Genomic DNA, 15,149 nt, shown 5'->3' with positions numbered 1-15,149 from the left:
TCTGCTTATTATTATCTGTCATTCAGATCTCCATAGCCATTGTTGAAATTCAAACAGCTATAACTCTCTAACCATTTAGAATAAATGGTTATAGAGTTATATATATAGACCTAGTCAAGATCCTCGGTTTATTCTGAATTTAGATAGAGAGATTTTGGAAGTTAAGAAATAGTTGGTGTCCGTCCGTAGATTTACCGTTCTTAACTTGCCGCCATTGTTATATGATACAACGTTATATCCCGTACTAGATAGCATTAGCTTAGAATAGTATATAATATTATCAATTAATCAGTAAAATTTATAAATCTGTTAAACTTCATTGTCAATTAAATTGCACTTTTTTAACTAAATACATATAACGACTTAGATTTTACAAATGTAACATTATTAATTAATACATAACTTGATACAGAAGATATATAACGAAACTCGGAGATAATACTCGATACTGAAAAAAAATATATATATAGTGTTATAACTTCATCGGGATATAATTTAGGGTTATAATTTTGTACTGAAATTGAAATTTTATTGAAATTGAATTTAAATCATGACTCAGACCAGAGCAGCGAAGCAAAAGGCTCAAGCTGATGGGAGTGCTGCGACTCAGTGGAAAACTGAGTGGGGCAGTTGCCCTCTGAATCATAGCATCTTAAAATGCACTGCTTGTTTGATGTCTGTGGAGCAATCAGGTACAGAACATGATATTGCCAAGGGGAATGTCTTTGTGTGTGCGTGATGTAAGGAGTGTGAGGAAATCAGGCGAAAACTTAGCGTTGTTATGGGCCTATATGAGAACTTAAAGGACAGTGTGGATGCCCTTGAAGGATCTAAATTTGAGGGGCCCATCAAGCTCTCAGCTACCCACATCAATGCAGAGCTTACACTTGATCATCACGCAACACAGCGGCAACCCCCAAATAGTAGGAAATAGTAGTTGTCGGTGACTCTATTGTCAGGGAAACGGAGAACGTGGTATGTAAAAACGATAGGTGGAACAGGACCAGGGTATGTCTGCCAGGGGCAAAGGTTGATGACATAGAGCAGATATCATCTTTTAAGGGCACAAAAGGTGATATTGTTGTACACGTTGGCACTAATGATGTTAAGAGTAGGAGACCGGCAGAATTAATTAACAAGTACAGGTTACTGTTGAAAAAAAAGCCATGAATTACGATTGAATTTGAAATTGTCTGCAATTCTGCCCAGTCATGAGAGGAGGGAGTATATGATGAGAGCCTTGTCGATCAATTCGGCCTTGGAAAGATTGTGCAAGGCTCAAGGGGTAGAATTTTTTTCAGCCTGGTCTGTACTTGTTCACAGGAGAGACCGCTTTTACAGGGATGGGATACACTTAAATAGAAAGGGTGCAAGAATATTTGCTGATGCTATCGAGGCAGTGATAGGGGGGGTTGGAAAACTGCTAGCTTGGAGGGATACAAGGACTAATAGATTAACAATAGCCGCTGGCAGAGGTGAAAGTGATTCTTGCACTGCTTCTATTGGAATGAGCAGCAGCCTGGAAAACAAGATGTAGGGTATTTCAGAGACTGCTGGGAGTTATTGCGGTACAAGTAAACACATGGGTTGTGTTACGGTAACTAAGAATAGGAACAGGTGCATGTACACCAATGCTAGGAGTTTGGTAAATAAATTTGATGAATTTGAGGTATTGGTCAAAACATCAAAGGCAGATGTTGTGGGATATCAGAGATGTGGTGTCACACAGATATAAGGAATGCAGAACTGGAATTTAGGGGATACAGGAAGGATAGGAAGGGAGGAGGGGGTTATGCTATTAGTTAAGAAACACATAAAATCCAAGGAAGTGCAGCCAGTCGACATCGCTGGACAATGCAGTGTCGAGTCAGTTTGGTGTGACATAAACATTGCGAGATCAAAATTGAGAGTAGGAGTGTGTTATGGCGTCACACAATGTTGACAGTTTGGCTGCTAGAAAATTGTTGTTAATTTTAGAATTCTACATGTCTCGAGGCAACAATTCAATTTTTTCAAAAGTTTCTTCAGCTGTTATCAGTGTTGTTAATAATAGCAGAAGCTGAAAGGATCATATCAGAAAGGCTGAAAAGAAAGGATATTGAAGAGTATGAAGCAGCACTTAAAAATCCTAATATTGAAGAAAACAAAGTGATTATAATAGGTTAAAGGCTTCACAATTAAGAAAGGAAAGATATGAAAAGAGCAAAAAAAAATGAATCACAAATTGTTGATAGCTCTATTGAAACTCCAATCATTGATAAAAAAAAGGAAAAAATCATAAAAAATGGTAAAGTAGTAAAAGACGAAAATGACCTTCAGGAAATTTAATACATGATGTTTTCAGAAGAAAAAATTTTTTATCCAAAATTAAGATTCCAGAAGAATTGAAAATAGTTTATTCATCAGATCAAATTATGCCAAGTCATTGTAATTCTGAAGCATGCAACTTTGTAATACCCAAAACACTTTATTCACTGGAGCTTTCAGGTTTACGTCCATTTAAACTACTTTTAAAGGTAAACACAATTGTTATGGTTTTAAGAAACTTAGATATAAAAAATGGAATTTGCAATGGTAAAAGACTACGTGTAGTAGAAATAAGGAAGAAATGTTTGGTTTATGAACATGTCACAGGTGACAGAGCTGGATTCAAAGCATGTATTCCACGGATTCATATGTATCAAAAGAAGGGGAATATTACTTCATTTTTCAACAAACACAGTTTCCTGTGAAATTGGCTTTTTAGTATGACAATAAACAAAAGTTAAGGTCAAACATTATCTAAGGTTGGTGTTGACTTAACATCACCATGTTTTTTGCATGGACAATTTATGTTGCATTAAGTAGAGTGAAGGTAGCTAAAAATCTCTTTGTATTAACAGAAAATGAATAAAAAAAGTACAAAATTGGACAAGAAATTTTGTTTTTGATCAAATATATAAATGATGGTTTTGTTATTAATTTTTTATATAATAAAATAATATAATATAATTTTTGTACATCTTTTGATTGTTAGAAGGGGGCGTGGGGGTTTCCCCCCACTAAAAAAATTAAAATATAAAATGTATAATTCATGTTCATGTAACACGAGTCAGAGGGGAGCGAAGCCACTTTCTGACTTGTCTTCTCAAAAAAATATATGGCCCTGTGATTCCAAATTTTGCAACTGTGCACAATACTGTAACCCTCAGACTGCAACAGTTTTTAATTGCTGTTCTGCAGGGTTTCTTTGAGATCAGTAGTGCTCATTTTGTTTATTAACATACCCAGTATTGGGAAATTCATGCCACAACATGTTCAATGTGCCTTTCATGTTTATCATTAATATATCCCTGGATAAAATTTCTGACAACAGGATGACCTCCTGTGTCTATTGATTTAAATCTACATGATTTTTATCTCTGAAGGTTATTCTCAATGACAGAGTGTTTCAGAAGAATCTACAGAGATAAAATTCATTCCTACACTGAAGAAAGTAACTGAAGATGCATTTTTTTTCACTGCAATGGAAACATTGAAGCACGTTCTTTGCAATTTCATACTCTGATTGTGACATATTAATGTTTTTTTTTTTTTTTTTTATGAAAACCCCAAACACGAAAGGTATCAAAACCTATAGTACTTAGTACCGTGCATGGGCTGAAGGAGAAGTATGGGGGGAGAGGATGCCGGAAACTTTGCTCTAGAGACTAAACATGGGTTTCACCACTTCAAGCCTCCAATAAGCAAAGTGGTGGTATTTCACCGGTTGATGAAAGTCATCTACCACCTACGTTCAGAATTAAATTATACTATATTGTATAAATGTTCAAATTTCTCTTTGCTCTTTGGCTGATTTTGTGAACTACTGATATAATGACTTTTCAATATAATGACCATTTTTCTCGTTCCTCTCCATGGGAATGAGAAAAATAATCACTGTAAAGAGCTTGGACTACCTTTGCAGTCTTGCAAGCTTCAAATTCATGAAAAATTTTAAGCTTGTCACAACATCATTACTCAGTAGAAAAAGGTTTGGAGATCCAGTTGGCAACACTGAATACTCTACAACTGACATATGCACTCTCTTCATTAGGACGTTTTGAGCTAACGTTCATTTGATGGAAACAGCAGCACAAGTGATGTCTACCACAGTGTCATTATGGACAACGTTGTACTTTTTTGTATGGCTAGGCATTGAGATGGATGACAACTGATTTTAATGGAATGGTTTGAGGCCCCATACTGCAGGACAAGTCAAAATTCACTGTTTCAGTGGTAGACAGTTTTTAAGAATTATGAAGGTGCATGAGAGCAGTTAAGTAAATGCACTTTTGCAGTTAGGCTGTGCTTGGAAAATTCAACATAAAATTTCTAATCCTTGATGAGAATTCTTCAGTGAAATTTCTTGCTTAACCATAATAGGTTCTTCTCCATTCGTGCATATTCTGAAAGACACTATGTCCAATTCCACTTCAGCGTGGCCTTCAAAATATTTCCAAGTTTAAATGATGATGTACATTCTCAAAGATTTCTTTCACTATTATTGGACTGTTCTTCACAATTAATAGATGAAGAAGTGTGTGAAGTTTCATTTGTTGCATCATACAAGGCAACAAGTCCAGCCTTTGTTGATCACTTGTTTCATTAATCTCATCCAACACATAAATACATTGTCTGCAGCAAGTCGATTTCTCATGTTTTGCTTTTGAGACAGAGCAATTTTGTTTAATAACATTCTTTGGTAGCTTTTCTTCAAAGCACCTGATATCACCTTGATCAAATAGATGGAGCTGCAGTAGGTAGCAGGTACTCAATAGTGATTGTACATAGGCCATTCGTTTGTCATGAAGGGTGCAGTTATCTATAAGGAGCCAAATTTTCTCTTCTCCTGCTCATGTGATTTTAGTCTCCGATCCATTCTTCATAGATTTTTGATGACATCTAAGAGCCTTTTGGTTTGCTTGATACACAGCTGACAACGTGTTCAAATCATTAAAACATCAAGATTTCAGGGTATATCTTCATCAGTGATATTGATGAAGATATATCAGACTTAATGTCTAAGTTTGCAGATGATACGAAGGTTGGCAGGGTTGTTAATGACTGTAATGACAGTGTGCTACTGCAACAGGGTCTAGAAAAGTTGGGCAGATGGGCTGAGAGGTGGCAACTGAACTTTAATGTTGACAAATACAAAATGCTGATAATCAAATCAAGAGTAATACTCCCTCTAGTTGCCTCCCGAACATGCTGATGTAGAAAACAATCATCCAATAAATCCACAAAAGCCTTGATAGTGTGTGTGTGTGTGTGTGTGTGTGTGTGTGTGTGTGTGTGTGTGTGTGTGTGTGTGTGTGTGTGAGTGAGTGACCAACCGACAAGTTCCAATCAATATCTGGGAAGTTAAAATCCCCCATTATAAGACAATCTGATTTACTGGCCCACTCTATTTCTCTGTACAGTTGTTTATTATAGTCATCAGAGTCATTAGGCCTATAACACACTCCTACTCTCAATTTTGCTTTTCCAATGCTTACAATAGAATAGAATAGAATCTTTAATTGCAGCATGATGGACATACAATTAGTCCCGTCACGGCATGGTGATGCCAGGGGTTTACAATGTCACACCAAACTGACTCTGCAGTGCACTGTCCACCCATGTCAACTGGCTTCAGTTCCTTAGATTTTATGGGTTTTTTTTTATCTAATAGCATAACCCCTCCTCTCTTCCTATCCTGTCTATCCTTCCTGTGTGCATTGTGCTCTCCTAATTCCAATTCTGCATTCCTTATCTCTGTGTGATACCTTGTCTGATATTCCAACAATATTTGCCTTTGATGTTTTGACCAACACCTCAAATTCATCAAATTTATTTACCAAACTCCTAGCATTGGTGTACACACAAGTATACATGCACATGTTCCTATTCTTAGCTACCCTAACACAGCCCATGTATTTACTTTTTCCGTGATGACTCCTGGCAGTCTCTGAAATCCCCCGCGCCCTGTTTTCCAGGCTGCTGCTCATTCCAGTAGAGGCAGTGCAAGAATTACTTTCACCTCTGCCAGTGGCTACTGTTAATCTATTAGTCCACGTATCCCCTCAAGCTAGCAGTTTTCCGACCCACCTAACACTGCCTCAATAGCATCAGCAATTATTCTTGCACCCTTTCTGTTTAAGTGTATCCCATCCCTGTTGAAGTAGCCTCTCCTATGAACAAGCACAGACCAGGCTGAGAAAAATTTTATCCCATGAGCCTTGTGCAATCTCTTCAGGGCTGAATTGATTGACAAGGCTCTCATTGTATACTCCCTCCTATTGTGTCTGGGCAGAATTGCAGACACTTTTAAATTCAACCTTAACTCACGGCTTGTTTTCAACATTGACCTGTACTTGTTAAGTAATTCCGCCAGTCTCCTACTCTTAATATCTTTAGTGCCGACATGTACAAAAAAATCACCTTTTGTGCCCTAAAAAAATATCTGCACCGTTGCATATTATGTTGTACAAGTGTGTGTTTAGGCACATCTGCATGGACCAGCAAACCCATAAGAACACACAGGGAAAAAAACTTACCCTCTCCAGCTGAAATCAACTAACCACAGCCTTGATTGATGAGGACTTTCGAGATTCCTCCACTCTGTGATGTGATTTAAACCTAGACCTCTCACATAAAATTTGTTTGTTCTTAACTGTTTATGTTCAAGTTGGATCAGTTTATGGCAAGTACTATTTATAAAAAACAGCTGCCCCGTTGTTACCCCCTCTACTACTTCTTTCAGTTCTGCATCTGGCTGCGGTGGTTGATAAAAGCCATTGCACTGATTGATCGGGCAATTAAAAAAAAAAAAAACCAAGTAGATAAGAAAACACAAATTATATGCTGTTATATATTTTATATCACAAATTATATATCATCACACAGGTAAGTATCCAGTTTACCTTTGAATTTAATCAAACTGTCAACCTCAACTACCTGTGAGGGCAACTTGTTCCAACTATCAACGACTGGCCAAAAGAAAACTTCCTACAATCTGATCTAAACCTGAAGCCCTGTAATTTGAATTTATGTCCCCTAGTTCTGGAATTCTTTAGAACAGAGTGTAAAGTATTGATGTCTAGCAGTACCAGGGATTTCTCCCATCTCTGCATTGCTTCCATTGTTGTTGTTGTATCAGTTCGCTGGGTAGGCCAGAGATTCAAAAAGTGTGTAGATTTTGTATATGTGTATTGTTGTGTATCGTTGTTCATCTGGCTGTTTAGCCATTGGACCTCTGCTGAGGCCCAACATTGCCCACAGTTAGCCCTGTGGAGGCAGACCTGGTACCCAGTAGTTTAAAGTTTTTACTCTGGCAGGCTCTGCCACCTAGTTTCCTGAGATTTCAGTGACTAGGGCCCAAAAAAAAAAAAAAAAAAAAAAACTTGGTAAGGATGCGTGCTGGAATTAGGAAAGCCAAATGAGATTTATGCTGTTTAATTTGGGTGAAATTAATTTTTTGCAGTTTGTGTGAGGTATGCGCTGGCATATTAGGCAGAGTTGGAGGGAGAGACTGAAGACTGGGGGGGAAGACAGAAGTATGGAGACAATAGAAAAGGTGACCCCAGGATGTTCAGTGAGACAGGCCTGTGCCCCCACCAGGAGAAGGATAAGGGTTGGCTGGGGAAGGAAGGAGACAAGACTTCCCCCCCCCCCCGCCAGGGAAAAGGAAGTAAAAGATACCGGACAGGGAGTCTGGAATAGATTGCCATTAGGAATTGGCAGTAGAGAGCACTTTGTCACTGTTGGTAAAGAGTCCAATTTGGGTATCTGGACCAATTTGGCATCATTCATGGGGCAGAATTTCCATCCGAGATAGGTTAGTGATCACGGCAGTCTTCAAGGGGGTGGTGGGTGCCAATCGATTTCGATGGCAAAATACATTCCAATTCCCAGATCGCTTACGTTCTGGGTAGGATTTTTTGCCTCGGAATAGGTCCTTTGCAAAGATGGTGAAGGCTGTGTATTCTTCAGTTATGTCGAGCAGGTGGTGGTGCTCCATATTCATAGGGATGTAGCGAATTCTCGTCATAAGAGAGTGCCAAAGGTCCTCATAAATGTCACAGTGGTAGAGAAGATACAACCAGGTTTCTGGGGAGCCCCAATGGGAGTTTGGATCTTCGACAATCCTAAACCCCGCGAATTTAGCTTTGAATGATCCGTGGCCCATGAAAAGGAAGGTGGCATGGAGTCCCGGTGAGAACCGTGTGGGGTAGCTCGGGGTGGATTCTTGAGATTTCAGGGATGGATTTCTTGGTGATGGATCCCTTTGTGGTTTGGTCTCATCTCAGTTGCCATGTCCTTTAAAGGTGAAGGGTGAGTCATGCTATTTCCACTCTGACGCTGTTTGCAGGGTCGATGGTGAAGTCACGGCAGATAAGAGATCTGCCTTTGGAGAGATTATGTAGTAATCCACACTTGACTACCTCTAGGTTCAGGGGTAGTGCACCTGCAAGGCATGTGTGCTGACCGTTCAGCAAGCTCTAGTGATGGAAAGTAGGATGGTACACTAGATTGATTCTAATTTTCTTGTATTTACTACAGTTGTAGCTTTGGGAAACCAAGCTCCTGCCGCATAAGTGATGATCAATACAAATACTGCTTTGTAGTAAACCGTTTTTGTGAACACTAAGTAAACCCTTAGTGTTCACCGTTTCAAGCCACACTCTCGCCGAGAAACTCTGTTAACCATGGCACTATATTTTCTTATTTTTTCGGTGGAGATGAGTCAGATGCGGGGTGAATGATAAGTTTCTGTCTAGAATTACTCCCAGGTATTTCAGTTTTATGGTCATTTGTTAGATTTTAATTAGGGGAGGTCTGGTGACTTGCAGTGTTCCTTTCAGTAAAATTGAGTTGGTCTTGTCTGGTGAAATCTGTAGGTGGTGCTGTTCAGTCCAAAGTTGGAGAGTCATAAGGGCTTCTACTTGGCCACAGGAGTTGGTCACCAGGGTAAGAATCAGATCATCAGCATATGCCTGGGTGGAGACATCCCGCAATTTGCTGTGGAGGAATTCGTCTAAAACAATGTTCCAAAAAGGGGGGTCCCAGTACAGAGCCCAGGGAACACTCTGTGCACTTGTCTGGTCACTTGGCAGTATGGCGTTTTGACTGTTACTTTCCTTTGTGAAAGATAATTCTTAATGCAGCAAATAGGTTATATGGTAATTTGGCTTCCCTTCCACCTTCATTCATTCTAATAATCCCTCTCAGAGCCTTATAAACCACTATTATCTCACCTCTGAGTTGCCTGGTTGCCAAGCTCTGTAGCCCACATAATCGGAAAATTTCCCCATATGGCTGTCCTGCCAATCTCACCATTCGAGTTGCCCATCTTTGGACCCTTTCAAGAAGCTCAATGTCTTTTTCAGATGAGGTCTCCATACTTGAACACAGTATTCCAAATGTGGTCTTACAATTGCCTTATACAGAGGATGACCTCACTATCTCTACAGGATAGCATTCAATTAATCATCGATAAGACACCATAGGCTTTCCTGGCTGCCTGTTTATGCTGTTCAGAAAACTTCATATCTGCCTGTGTTGTAACTCCCAGATCCCTTTCCTCCTCCTGTTTTTAATTCAACCCTACCAAGTGTATAATTTATTTGTGGGTTGCTATTCCCCAAGTGTAAAACCTTGCATTTAGCAGCAGCATTAAAACATATCTGCCACTTCTCTGACTATGTTTGAAGTCTGTTCAAGTCATCCTGAAGGAGCACTGCTTGGCACTGATCATTAACAACTCTGCCAATCATTACATCATCTGCAAATTTTGACATCACACCTTCTGTCCCTTTGTCAATGTCATTTATGAAAATGAGAAACAACAGTGGTCAAAGAACCGATCCTTGATGGACCCCACTCCTGATGTTGCGCCAATCTGAAGAATATCAGTTAATCACAACCCTCTGCCTTCCAACTACCCAGCAATCCATCTTAGAGTCTTACCAGTAATCCCAACCTGTTCAAGCTTATATAGTAACCTCTCATGAGGGACCGGGCTAGCCGGGTGGGTAAAGTGCCTGCCTGGCAACCCAAAGGTTGTGGGTTCAAATCCCACCTTGGGCTTGGATCAGAGTAGAAAATGCAAAAACCTTGGGAGGTGCAATATGGCCACAGAAGCCGATGCGCCAACAACTAACAAAAAAAAAAAAAAAAAAAAAGAGGGACTGAGTCAAATGCTTTGCCAAATTCAAATAAACTATGTTGAAATTATTCCCTAAATCCAGTTCATGAGTAACTGTGTCAAAATAGCCTACTAAATTAGTTAAGCATAATTTACCTTTAACAAAGCCATATTGTGTGTTCTTCAGAATGCCATATCTATCTAAATGTCCCTGGGTTGCACTCTTAATCACTGTCTCTAAAATTTTTCCTACCACTGAAGTCAGACTTATCAGTCTGTAGTTACCAACTTCATTCTTAGAATCGCTTTTATATATTGGCGATACATTGGCAATTCTCCAATTTAACGAAGTCTCCCGTGAGTCCAACGATGCCCTCATAATTAGCCCCAGTGGTTTGATATACTCCCTCGTGCTGTCCCTCAAATCTACAGGCTATATGCTGTCTATTCTGGGAGCCTTACTTGCCTTTATGCTCAAAAGTTTTTCTAATAAACAGTCTTCTGTAATTACGACATCACTAATTTCATATGGCTCAGCCTCACTCACACAACCTCTCTCTCTCTGCATGAAGCCCTTCATCAGTAAAGACAGATACAAAATACCTGATCTCAATAAGACCAAACTAAACATTAGCTGTTTTATAATTTAAACTGTAATTAATTTTAAATAAAATAAACTGACTCTATACCTTTTCAGTTTTATGTATTTTTAATTTATTCTATAAAATGATATAAGTAATGTCTAAATGAAGCAAAAAATAAAGAGAGCAATTATTAAAAAAGCAAATAACAAAAATTTCGGGTTACCTAAGAATTTGTCAGTATCTGACATTGTAACATTGATGCAGAAAGTCACATGGTACTTTACCCCTGCATGCCAAAATGAGTGCCATCCTGCACAACATTTCTAATACTTATCTAGGCTGCTGCATACAAATAGAAATACACCAGTTACTTTCCAACATTTAAGGCATCTCGTGTTACGGTGAAATTTTGAATGCTTGTATAGCACTGCCTTAAGAAACTAAAAGCATGCTGCTAAAAACAGGCTGTTTTTAGCAGCATATTTTTTGAAAACTGTATTGATACAAAATCTTGAATGTGTAGCAAAATTTCATTAAAAATTTTTGTTGGAAGTCAGTGTATAAAATGCGAAAATTTAGTGTCAGAAAACTTTTGTATATGTATATATGTTAAATCAATTGTAACAGACACAAAAAGACATAATGGAAGGTAATATAAAATAGTAATAGAGAAGATTGATGCCATCAAACTAACAATTGAACATTACATTAGTTATGTCCATATTTTACTGCCTGTAAAATAGAGGTTTCACAATTTAAATTTAAATGTTTTTAATTTTAAATGTTGTAAATTAGAGGTATGTATAATGAAGTAAGAGAGCAGTAAGCTCATATTTGAGCAGATACAGTAAGTGGCCAGGTATGTGTGCCATAAGCCAAAATAATGCACAGAGTCCTTCATAAGAAAAATTACAAATGGAATCAATAAATTTTATACATAAAAGTCCAATTATTAATAGAATATGTTGAATGGTATGTTATCATAACCAATCTATAATTAGCAATAGCTGTCTGTTCTGTTTATCAGCTACTGTTTTGGCCAACTGCATATAAGAGTAAATTAGTATTTTCAACAATTTAGCAGTTTACAGGCAGAATAACAGCTGGCCCAATAAATAGACTATATACTGTATGTGCATACAAATCAGAGCCAACCATACTCTATACACATAATGGTAGAAGGAGTATATAGAGAGAGAATAAATGAAATGCTAAAATTAGGCAAACTAAGTGTTAGGGTAGAAATAGCTATCTTGCTTATTTTTAGGTTATCTTTTAGGTTTACTTTTTCTCTTCTCCCTCCTTAGGGTTGTGAATATGTCATGCATTAGGTTTTTGAATGTGTTCTCTACCACCTAGTTCATGACTACACCACAGACCTCCATGGTGAAAAGTTCCACAGTCTGAACTATGCTACTAGTGAGTGTTGTGTTATCTGCTTAGTTGTGCATAGCAACAAAGAGCCAGTACAGTTCTCTGTACTGACATCCCCGCTTCTTGGACTCAGCCCTCCTCTGAATGCCAAAGCAGCCCCTGCAAATCCAAAGCCAAAAGACAAATACTCAGGGCTTGTTTACATATATTGTGTATAGTTGATAAATGATAACATCCCCCCCCCCAATGTTGAAAGTTATTTTATACCATGACTGACATACCTTCCAATGCTGGGGAATCATTAAGTGCCTGAAATAAAATGTGAGCTGGTGAGGTGTTCATAGTGTGTCTCTGCCTTTACGGTGTTGTTTATTCAGTTGCTACATGCACGCAGCTTTGTTTATATGTATCAAGCATGCCTCCTCATTTTGTAATTGTGCTTTATTTCTTAAAAATGAGTAAAATACTTAAAAGGTATGAAAAGGAAGCATCCTGGTGAAGACACTACAGATTCAGAGAGAAAAAGAAAAGCAATATCGATAAACAGAGGCGGACTGGGTCAAAAATTCTTACCCGGGAAAATTTGTAGTGGCCTCATACTAGCGTTTATGGCCAAAATCACACCGGCCTCCGAAGTTTCCCCGGTAAAGCTTATGGCCAGTCCACCTCTGTCAATAGAGAAAAAATATGAAATTGTGAAACGCTTTGAGCGAAATGAAAGACCATGTGATATTGCATGTGCTACTGGCCTAAATGAGGCAACGCCGAGAATTACAAAGAATGCAGAGAAAATAAAAACAACTTTCATAGCAGGAACAACTTAAAGTGTAATTAAAATCCATTAGATTAAGACACAAAGAATTGGAAGAGATGGAATCGTAATAAAATACGTAAGTATCTTATTATGATTGTTTATTGTGTTTGGTAATGTTTTCTTTACAAATGTGTGTTCAATCTTGGGTGGTCAGCACCTAACCCCATTTTTCCCATAGGGCCTGTTGTTTATACTGCACGATTTTGCATTACACGAGGGTTTCTAGGAACACAACTATTATGCTATACGAGGACTGACTGTATTTTGTTCCCTCCCCACCCCAAACCATATGGTGTGGCAGCTTGCATCCCAATAAACCAACTTAAGTATCACTCAGAGGGCCTTCTTCTGAGAAGTACTTCCCACTGTGGCCTCGCTACTATTTTCACATTGAAGGAAAACTTCTACTCTCCCCACCCGTCTCTTTTTCTCTCTCTTCAACCTTCTTTTTCCTTATTTATCTCCTGTCCATCTGCCATATCCTCTCCCTTTCCCATCACTCTGTGCAGTCCATCCATCTACTCACCTGGATGGTTGATTTGGCACACCAAGCCTCAGTTGCTAATGCACCAAAATCAACTCAAAAATCACCTGTATTATTGGGTCAGCATTTCGACATAATGGTATATGCCTTCCGCCTGTACACTGCTCATTATGGATTAATATTATTAGTGGAGTTCCATAGGGTTGTTTAGTGCTGAGCCCATTGTTGATTTCTATATTTATTAATAATATTAATGAATGTATATCAGGCTTAATGTCTAAGTTTGTGGATGATACCAAAGTTGGCAGGGTGGTTATTAACAGCAATCAATAATGATTGCTGTCAATAACCATCAGATGCAGAGGAGAGAAACCAGATTGGTGAAGGGATGGTTTTAAAATAGATGTGCGGAATTTTCCCTTCAGCCAGCAGCTGGTTGATTGTTGGAACAAACTTCTATCTGATGTTGTAGAAGATGGTCCTTGAGGTTGTCACAGACATTCTCTCAGATATGCCAGACAAGCTGTATTTGCTACCCAGGAGTCTAAAATGTTGGTGGAACTATATTAGGGTGATATTTAAGCCAAGTGGACCCAATTTCTGTGAAGTCCAGACGATCTGTGAGAGCCAAATCCTCTGCTTGCACCTTCATGATGATGGGACTTTAGTAATCATGGGTATAACCTCCATGCACAAGCACACTGGGTGACCACCCAGATGTGAACCAACGTAAGCAGGGGTCGAGGTGTGGTACCCACACCACATGGAGGAATGCAGCCCCTCTGTGTTAACGGGCAATAATAGATGACTCTCATCAGTAGATGATGACTAGTAGATGACTCTCATCAACCGGTACAATACCACCACTTTGCTTATTGGAGGCTTGAAGTGGTGGAACACATGTTTAGTCTTCAGAGCTAAGTTCTGGTCAACCCTTTCCCCATCTCTTCCATCATGCAGTATGACTGAAGCGTTTGAGGTTATGATGAACATCGTGGCGAGATCCAATATTCCTTACAGTTCAAGGGTACAGATCTGAAACGGCGTTCACAGGCCGACCACTAGTTAGTACACCGGAAGAACCTATTGGTAACTCTTTAGGAGGCTTCCAGATCAGTTAGTGCTACCTCTACTCTGCCAGATAGTGCCTGGAGGGAGTCTGAGTTGTGTATGCGGGGGGGGGGAGCATTGTTAAGGTCACTTTATGTCAAGGATCTGGGTATATTCTTACCATGTGTACGCCATATCCAAAAATTTCATTACTTCATATAGCATGTTTTGCCCCCCTCACTTTTTCTTACTATTGAATACACCATGAATTGTCAAACTAATAGAGTATGCTTATCTGCAAAAAGATCTAAACCTCCCAAACACTTCCTAATTCATTTCACAAATACACGTGGCCTCAATTCTAATCTCAATGATGTCCATTTCCACTTGCAGTCTGCCAAACCCCATGTACTTTTTCTGAGGGAATCTCAGTTATCGGCTGATTCAACTACTGCTCATCTCAGTTGCCCAAATTATTTGCTGTATGATTAGTTTCGCCTCAAAGGTGGTGGTACTTGTGCATATGTTCATTCCAATATTCCCTTCAGAGACTTGGTAATTTGGAATATCCTCTTTTTGATCTTCTCTGGCTTAAAATCTCTCTTCCTCATTGTGTCAAATTCATCTGTTGTCTCTACCATTCTCCCAACTCCACTAATCACTGGAGCTCTTTGACATCCTCTCATTGCAATT

At 38.9% G+C, this 15,149-nt stretch overlaps 1 protein-coding gene across 4 annotated transcripts in view; it reads left to right on the top strand.

Moving 5' to 3' along the window:
• LOC150088358 (solute carrier family 35 member F6-like) overlaps positions 1 to 15,149 on the top strand; it is a 329,560-nt gene that overhangs the window by 267,857 nt on the left and 46,554 nt on the right. The window lies entirely within an intron of this gene.

Source organism: Mastigoproctus giganteus, chromosome 3, assembly GCF_048544385.1.
Source record: "Mastigoproctus giganteus isolate SK-2022 chromosome 3, ASM4854438v1, whole genome shotgun sequence".
In the NCBI taxonomy this organism is placed as follows: Eukaryota; Metazoa; Arthropoda; class Arachnida; order Uropygi; family Thelyphonidae; genus Mastigoproctus; species Mastigoproctus giganteus.
The sequence above is the reverse complement of the archived record's forward strand: the minus strand, read 5'-3'. Positions and strand labels throughout refer to the sequence as shown.